This window comes from Acinonyx jubatus, chromosome C1, assembly GCF_027475565.1.
Source record: "Acinonyx jubatus isolate Ajub_Pintada_27869175 chromosome C1, VMU_Ajub_asm_v1.0, whole genome shotgun sequence".
NCBI classification, from domain to species: Eukaryota; Metazoa; Chordata; class Mammalia; order Carnivora; family Felidae; genus Acinonyx; species Acinonyx jubatus.
Window position 1 is genome coordinate 97,780,507 of NC_069381.1, and position 8,157 is coordinate 97,788,663.

General features: G+C 42.2%; 1 pseudogene; it reads left to right on the top strand.

Annotated features, from left to right (window-relative positions):
- The first annotated feature begins 277 nt into the window (after positions 1-277).
- LOC113599630 (neugrin-like) lies at positions 278-1,393 on the top strand (annotated as a pseudogene).
- Positions 1,394-8,157: the final 6,764 nt, after the last annotated feature.

Sequence of the window (8,157 nt, forward strand, 5' to 3'; positions counted from 1 at the left end):
CAGGAGATTCCTATGAGCAGGAAAGGTTAAGAAGCACTAGTCGACCCAGTGCTTTTAAAATCTTAGTTACTTCCTTTCAAGCATTGATATCTGGTAACTCAAGTTCTCTTCTTTGCTCTTCATCATGTCGAATTCGTAGTTTGGAGAAGATTGGGAAATTTTATAATAATCGAAGTTAATTCAGGAGCTTGTCATATATAACTTATTTGGGGCTCCTTTTATGTCCTGAGTGTCTCCATAGAGGTTTTGTACATCCTTTTGAAGCCCCAAAGTCAGGTTTTTGTCCACATGAGGGTAACTCTGAGCCTCTGGCTGGGCAGGCTGTGTCTGTGTTACAGTCCCTCGCTGCGGGTTTGGTTCCCTGGGGTAGTGGTCGGGCTGTACTTGCCCCCAGCCGACCAATTCCCACTGGGCACCGGCGGAGAGGGAGCTTCAGGAAGTGGAGTCCATACGCAGCGTCTGGCTGTCTGGGGCACCTGGGCAGGCGTTCAGCACTCTTTGGACTGTGGGTCCTCACCCTGACGTACTCCACCCCCCGTTTAGAAAGTCTGGCGTGATCACAGGCTGTTCTAGGCAGATTTCCGGGGTGGTGTACAGAGAAGGACCGAGCCAACAGACAAGTCTTGGTTGCCCTAGCCAACAGAGAGAAGAGGGCTGGGTTCTTCAACTCCCCATCTTGCTTCTCCGCATGGCTTCTGCCATTGGCCCTCTTCCTCCCAACCCCAGCATCCTAAGCCCCAGAAAGTTTGGAGGCCCATGGAGGTGCCAGTTGCCCCCTCCCAGGGCCCTAACATGGGAAGCATGGGAGCAAGTCCAGTACTTATATGAGGAATTGCAGAATCCTGCTAAGTTTCCAGACTGGCTGAAAGCTCTGATGTAGGCCCCAGTGTAGTCCCCACGGTGGGGCAGAAACCGAAGCAGGATCAAAAAGTCCTTAAGAAATCTGGGCTTGCCCAATGCTCTAGCAGCTCCGAGGCTCTGAGGATATCTTGAAGCTGGTTTCTGTAGGCCACTCTGTATCAGGCTCTTTGCCGTTGCTAAGGGGTGAAGCCCCATTCAAAGGCAGGGGTCACAGCACCGATTGGAGAGGAATAGAATCAAAACACTCACTGTATAGATGCACCAAGGAGACAGAAGGGAAAAAATGAAGGAATCTGGTCCCGGAGGAGAGCTTTGCACCTGTTGCTGGAGCTCTGGGTCATCAGAGCTGCAAAAGTACTCCACCAGTGATTGTGAGGACACCCCAGGAACTGACAGTGATGGATTGCCAACTGCCAAGAAGCTGGAAAAGTTGAAGGCACAGGACCCAGGTGACCAGAACTTCAGCAGCAGAGTAGTCCAGAGGGGGTGAGAGTTCTTTGCTAGCAACAGCAACTTCCCATACAGAGTTTAAGCTGGAGCCTAGCTTGGGAGATGTCATGTGAAAGTGTAGCTAAATTGAGCAAATCTGTTTGGAGCTGCTTGGATTTCTGTGTACGGATTATACACCTTGAGACAGGAGGAAACCGTGAGCCTGGAATGTGAGACAATAGAGTTACTTGGATTTGAATCTGACAAAGAGCAGTGAACTTCACAGGGCAAAGGCTCAGGGGTACAGGGGTCAGGGTGAATAACAGACTGGGTAGATTCCAGAATCCTGGAGCGTTGCTCTGGGTCTGACCCATGTGGATCTCTGGTACTCATCCTTCTTGCTTGGACTCTCTGTATGTTGAAACCAGGTGGTGTTGCATATATTATTAGAACTTTCGGTGGTACTTACAATATATGTTTGAGAGGAAAGGAAAAGTTTGCCTTCTGACCTCACTCCTTTTTTCAAAGTTTTTATTGTAATTTCAGTCAGTGCACAATGTTACATTAGCTTCAGGTGTGCAATATAGTGAGTGATTCGACAATTTCAGACATCACCCAGTGCTGACGTCACCACAGGCACACTCCTTAATCCCCATCACCTACTTAACACACCCTACTTACCCCCCTCCTCTTTGGCAACCATCAGTTCTCTATAATTAAGAATCTGCTTCTTGATTTCTTTCTCTCTCTGTTTCTTTTTTCCCTTTGCTTGTTTTGTTTCTTAAATTCCACACGAGTGAAATCATATGGTATTTGTCTTTCTCTGATTGATGTGTTTCGCTTAGCATTATACTCTTTAGAAGCACCCGTGTTGTTGCAAATGGCAAGATTTCATTCTTTTTGTGGCTGAATAATATTCCATTGTATATATTTACTATATCTTTACCCATTCATCAATCAGTAGACGCTTGGGCTGATTCCATATCTTGGCTATTGTAAATAATGCTATAAACATAGGGGTACATGTATCCTTTTTAATTAGTGTTTTTGTATTCTTTGGGTAAATACCCAGTAGTGTGATTGCTGGATCATAGGGTAGTTCTATTTTTAACTTTTCGAGGCACCTCCATATTGTTTTCATCAGGCACTGCACCAGTTTGCATTCCCATCAACAGTTCACGAGTATCCCTTTTTCTCCATATCCTTGTCAACACCTGTTGTTTCTTGTGTTGTTGGTTTTAGCCATTCTGACAGGTGTGAGGTGATAGCTCATTGTAGTTTTGATTTGAATTTCCCCGATAGTAAGTGATGATGAGCATCTTTTCATGTGACTGTTGGCATCTGTATGTTTTCTTTGGAGAAATGTCTATTCATGTTTTCTGCCCATTTTTTAAATTGTTTTTTGGGTGTTGAGTTTTATAACTTCTTTGTGTATTTTGGATACTAACCCTTTATCGAATATGTCATTTGCAAATATCTTCTCCCATTCTGTAGATTGTTGTTTAGTTATGTTGCTGGTCCTTCCCTGTGCAGAAACTTTTTTTTTTATATTGTCCCAGTAGTTTATTTTTGATTTTGTTTCCCTTGCCCGAGGAGACATATCGAGAAAAAGTTGCTTCAGCCAATGTCAATGCTTGTGTTCTCTTCCAGGATTTTGATGGTTTCCTGTCTCACATTTAGGTATTTCATCCATTTTGAATTTATTATTGTGCATGGTGTAAGAAAGTGGTCCAGTTTCTTTTTTTGCAGGTTGCCGCCCAGTTTTTTCAACACCATTTATTGAAGAGACTGTGTTTTTCCCACTGGGTATTCTTTCCTGCTTTGCTGAAGATTAATGGCCATATAGTTGTGGGTCCATTTCTGGATTTTCTATTCTGTTCCATTGATCTATGTGTCTGTTTTTGTGCCAGTACCATACTGTTTGGGTGGCTACAGCTTTGTAATATAGTTTGAAGTCTGAAATTGTGATGCCTCCAGCTTTTTCAAGATTGCTTTGGCTATTTGGGTCTTTTATGGTTCCATACAAATTTTAGGAGTGTTCTAGTTCTGTGAAGAAGGTTGTTTGTATTTTGATAGGGAGTGCATTAAATCTATAGATTGCTTCAGGTAGTATGGACATTTTAACAATATTTGTTCTTCCAGTCCATGAGCATGGGGTGTCTTTCCATGTCTTTGTGTCTCTTCAATTTCTTTCATCAGAGCTTTATAGTTTTCAGAGTACAGGTTTTTCACCTCTTTGGTTAGGTTTATTCCTAGGTATCGTATTTTTGGTGCAGTTGTAAATGGGATTGTTGTCTTAGTTTCTCTTTCTGCTGTGTCATCATTGATGTATAGAAAAGTAACAGAATTCTATACATTGATCTTGTATCCTGCAACTTTACTGAAGTCGTTTATCAGTTCTAGCAGTTTTTTGGTGGAGATGTTGGGTTTTCTTTATATAGTATCACATCATCTGCAAATAGTGAAAGTTTTCTTCCTTACCAATTTGGATGCCTTTTATTTCCTTTTCTTGTCTGATTGTTGTGGCTAGGACTTCCAGTATTATGTTGAATAAAAATGGTGAGAGTGGGGGCACCTGGGTGGCTCAGTTGGTTGAGCGTCCAACTTTGGCTCAGGTCATGATCTCACGGTTCGTGATTTTGAGCCCCACATCAGGCTCTGTGCTGACAGCTCAGAGCCTGGAGCCTGCTTTGGATCCTGTATCTCCCTCTCTCTCTGCTCCTCCCCTGCTCACCCTCTGTCTCTCTTTCTAAATAAAGATTTAAGAGAATTTTGGTGAGAGTGGACATCCTTGTCTTGTTCCTGACCTTAAGGGAAAAGCTCTTAGTTTTTCATCACTGAATATGATGTTAGCTATGGATTTTCCATGGATGGCCTTTATTATGTTAAGGTATGTTCCCTCTAAACTTACTTTGTTGAGAGTTTTTACCATGAATGGATGTTGTACTTTGTCAAATGTTTTTTCTGCATCTATTGAAATGATCATATAGTTCTCATCCTTTCTCTTATTAATGTGATGTATCATGTTGATTGATTTGTGAATATTGAACCATCCAGGAATAAATCCCACTTGCTTGTGGTGAATGATTTTTTTAAATGTCTGGCTGGATTCAGTTTGCTGGTATTTTCTTGAGAATTTTTGTGTCCATGTTCATAAGGGTTATTGGCCTGTAGTTCTCTTTTTTAGTGATGTCTTTACCTGGTTTGGGTATTGGGGTAATGCTGGCCTCATAGAAATAACTTGGAAGTTTTCTGTCCTTTTCTAGTTTTTGGGATGGTTTAAGAACAGTAGGTATTACCTCCTCTTTAAGTATTTGGTAGAATTCATCTGTGAAACTATTTGGTCCTGGACTTGTTTCTTGGGGATTTTTGTTTGTTTGTTTTGTTTTTTACTGATTCAATTTTTTTTTTTTTTTGCTGATTATCATTCTGTTCAAGTTTACTATTTCTTCCTGCTTCAGTTTTGGTAGTTTATATATTTCTAGAAATTTATCCATTTCTTCCAGGTTGTCCAATTTGTTGACATATAGTTTTTCATAATGTTCTCTTCTAATTGTTTTTCTGTAGTGTTTGTTGTTATTTCTTTCTCATTTGTGATTTTATCTATTTGAGGACTTTATCTTTTTTATTGACATGTCTGGCTAAAGGTTTATCAATTTTATTGATTTTTTTTTCCCCAAAGAACCAGCTGCTGGTTTCATTGATGTGTTCTGCTGTTTTTATAGTTTCTATATAATTTATTTCTGCTCTAATCGTTATTATTCCCTTCCTTTTGCTGGCTTTAGGTTTTGCTTGTTGTTCTTTTTCTATCTCCTTTAGGTGTAAGGTTAGGTTGTTTGTTTGAGATTTTTCTTGCTTCTTGACATAGACCTGTGTTGCTATATACTTCCCTCTTAGGACCACTTTTGCTACATCCGGAAGGTTTTGGATAGTCATGTTCTCATTTTCATTTGTTTCCATGTACTTTTTAGTTTATTCTTTGTTTTCCTGGCTAACCCAGGAAATCATTGTTTAGTAGCATGTTATTTAACCTCCATGTATTTGTGGTCTTTCCAATTTTTTTCTTGTGGTTGATTTCTAGTTTCATACTGCTGTGATCAGAAAAGATGCATGGTTTGACTTCAATCTTTGTGAATTTTTGAGGATTGTTTTGTGGCCTAATATGCAATCTATTCTGGAAAATGTTTCATGCACACTTGAGAAGAATATGTATTCTGCTGTTTTACGATGAAATGTTCTGAATATATCTGTTAAATCCATCTGGTCCAATGTGCCATGCAAAGCCATTGTTTCCTTCTTGATTTTCTGTTTAGATGATCTGTCCATTGATGTAACTAGGGTGTTAAATTCCCCTTCTGTTATATTATTATCAGGTCCTTTATGTTTGTTATTAGCTGTTTTATGTATTTGGGTGCTCCTATGTCGGGTACATAATTACCATTGTTATATCTTCTCATTGGATTGTCCCTTACCATTATGTAGTATCCTTCTTTGCCTTTTGTTATAGTATTTTTGTGGCTTTTTTCCAAATGTTTGTTTTTGAAAGAGAGAGAGAGAGAGAGAGAGAGAGAGAGAGAGAGAGAGAGAGAACAAGTGGGGGAGGGGCAGAGAGCGAGAGGGACAAAGGATCCCAAGTGGGCTCCATGCTGATAGAAGTGAGCCTGTTTCAGGACTCGAACTCACGAACCATGAAATCATGACCTGAGGTGAAGTCAGACGTGCAACCAGCTGAGCAACCCAGGTGTCCCATTATAGTCTTTGTTTTAAAGTCTACTTTGTTCAATGTAAGTATTGCCACTCAGACTGTATTTTGACATCCATTTGCATTATAGATGTTTCTCTGTCCCCTCCCTTTTAACCTGCAGGTGTCTTTAAGTCTAAAGTGAGTCTCTTGTAGGCACCATATAGATGGGTCATTTTTAAATACACACACACACACACACACACACACACACACACACACACACATTCTGTCACCCTATGTCTTTTGATTGCATTATTTAGTCCATTTCCATTCTAAGTAATTATTGATAGATCTGTATTGATTGTCCTTTTATTATTTGTTCTGTGGTTGTTTCTGAAGATTTTATCTGATCTTTTTCTGTCTTTGTCTCTTTCATGGTTTGCTGATTTTCTTTAGTGATATATTTGGATTTCTTTCTCTTCATTCTTTGCATATTAATCAGTGGTTTTGATGTATAGTTACCATTAGGTTTGTATATAACCTCTTCTGAATGTAACAGTCTAGATTAAGTTGATGGCCATTTAAGTTTGAGCCTATATTTTACTTCTCACCTCCCCATGTTTTAGGTATGACTTATTTTTACAGATATATTCATTTTTACTACTTTTGTATCCTAACTCTATACTGTCACTTTGGCCTCTCTTTTCCACTCAAAGAGTCCCCTTTAATATTTCTTGCAAAGCTGGTTTAGTGGTCACAAACTCCGTTAGTTTTATTTGTCTGGGAAACTCCTTATCTCTCGTTCTATTCTGAATGATGGCCTTGCCGGATAGAGTATTCTTAGTTGCAGGTTTTCCCCATTCAGTGCTTTGAATATATCCCATCCCTCTGGCTTGGAAATTTTCTGCTGAGAAACACCCTGCTAGCCTTACGGGATTTTTCTTGTAAGTTACTGACTTCTTTTGTCTTGTTGCCTTAAAATTTTTTCTTTATAACTATATTTTGCCAATTTAATGACCATATGTCTTGGTGTGGATCTGCTTTTGTTGATTTTGATGGTAGTTCTCTGTGCCTCTTGGATCTGGATATCCATTTCCTTCTCCAGATTAGGAAAGTTTTCAGCTATTATTTCTTCAAAAAATTCTCTGTCCCCTTTTCTATTTTCCCCTCCTCCACCCCCTTCTCCTCTCCTCCTCTTCCTTCTCCTCTCCTCCTCTTCCTTCTCCTCCTCCTCCTCCTTCTCCTCCTCCTCCTCCTCCTTCTCCTCCTCCTCCTCCTTCTCCACCTCCTCCTCCTCCTCCTCCTCCTCCTCCTTCTCCTCCTCCTCCTCCTCCTCCTTCTCCTCCTCCTCCTCCTCCTTCTCCTCCTCCTCCTTCTCCTCCTCCTCCTCCTCCTCCTCCTCCTCCTCCTTCTCCTCCTCCTCCTTCTCCTCCTCCTCCTCCTTGTCCTCCTTTTCCTCCTCCTCCTCCTCCTTCTCCTCCTTGTCCCTCCTTTTCCTCCTCCTCCTCCTTGTCCTCCTTTTCCTCCTCCTCCTCCTCCTTCTCCTCCTCCTTCTCCTCCTCCTCCTTCTCCTCCTCCTCCTCCTCCTCCTTCTCCTTCTCCTCCTCCTTCTCCTCCTCCTTCTCCTTCTCCTCCTCCTTCTCCTCCTCCTTCTCCTCTTCCTTCTCCTCCTCCTCCTCCTCCTTCTTCTCCTCCTCCTCCTCCTCCTTCTTCTCTTCCTCCTCCTCCTTCTTCTCTTCCTCCTCCTCCTTCTTCTCTCCTCCTCCTCCTTCTCCTCCTCCTTCTCCTTCTCCTCCTCCTCCTTCTCCTCCTCCTCCTCCTCCTTCTCCTCCTCCTCCTTCTCCTCCTCCTCCTCCTTGTCCTCCTTTTCCTCCTCCTCCTCCTCCTTCTCCTCCTTGTCCTCCTTTTCCTCCTCCTCCTCCTCCTTCTCCTCCTCCTTCTCCTCCTCCTCCTCCTTCTCCTCCTCCTCCTTCTCCTCCTCCTTCTCCTCCTCCTTCTCCTCCTCCTTCTCCTCCTCCTCCTCCTCCTCCTTCTCCTCCTCCTCCTCCTCCTTCTCCTCCTCCTCCTTCTCCTCCTCCTCCTCCTCCTCCTCCTCCTCCTCCTTCTCCTCCTCCTCCTTCTCCTCCTCCTCCTCCTTGTCCTCCTTTTCCTCCTCCTCCTCCTCCTCCTCCTCCTTGTCCTCC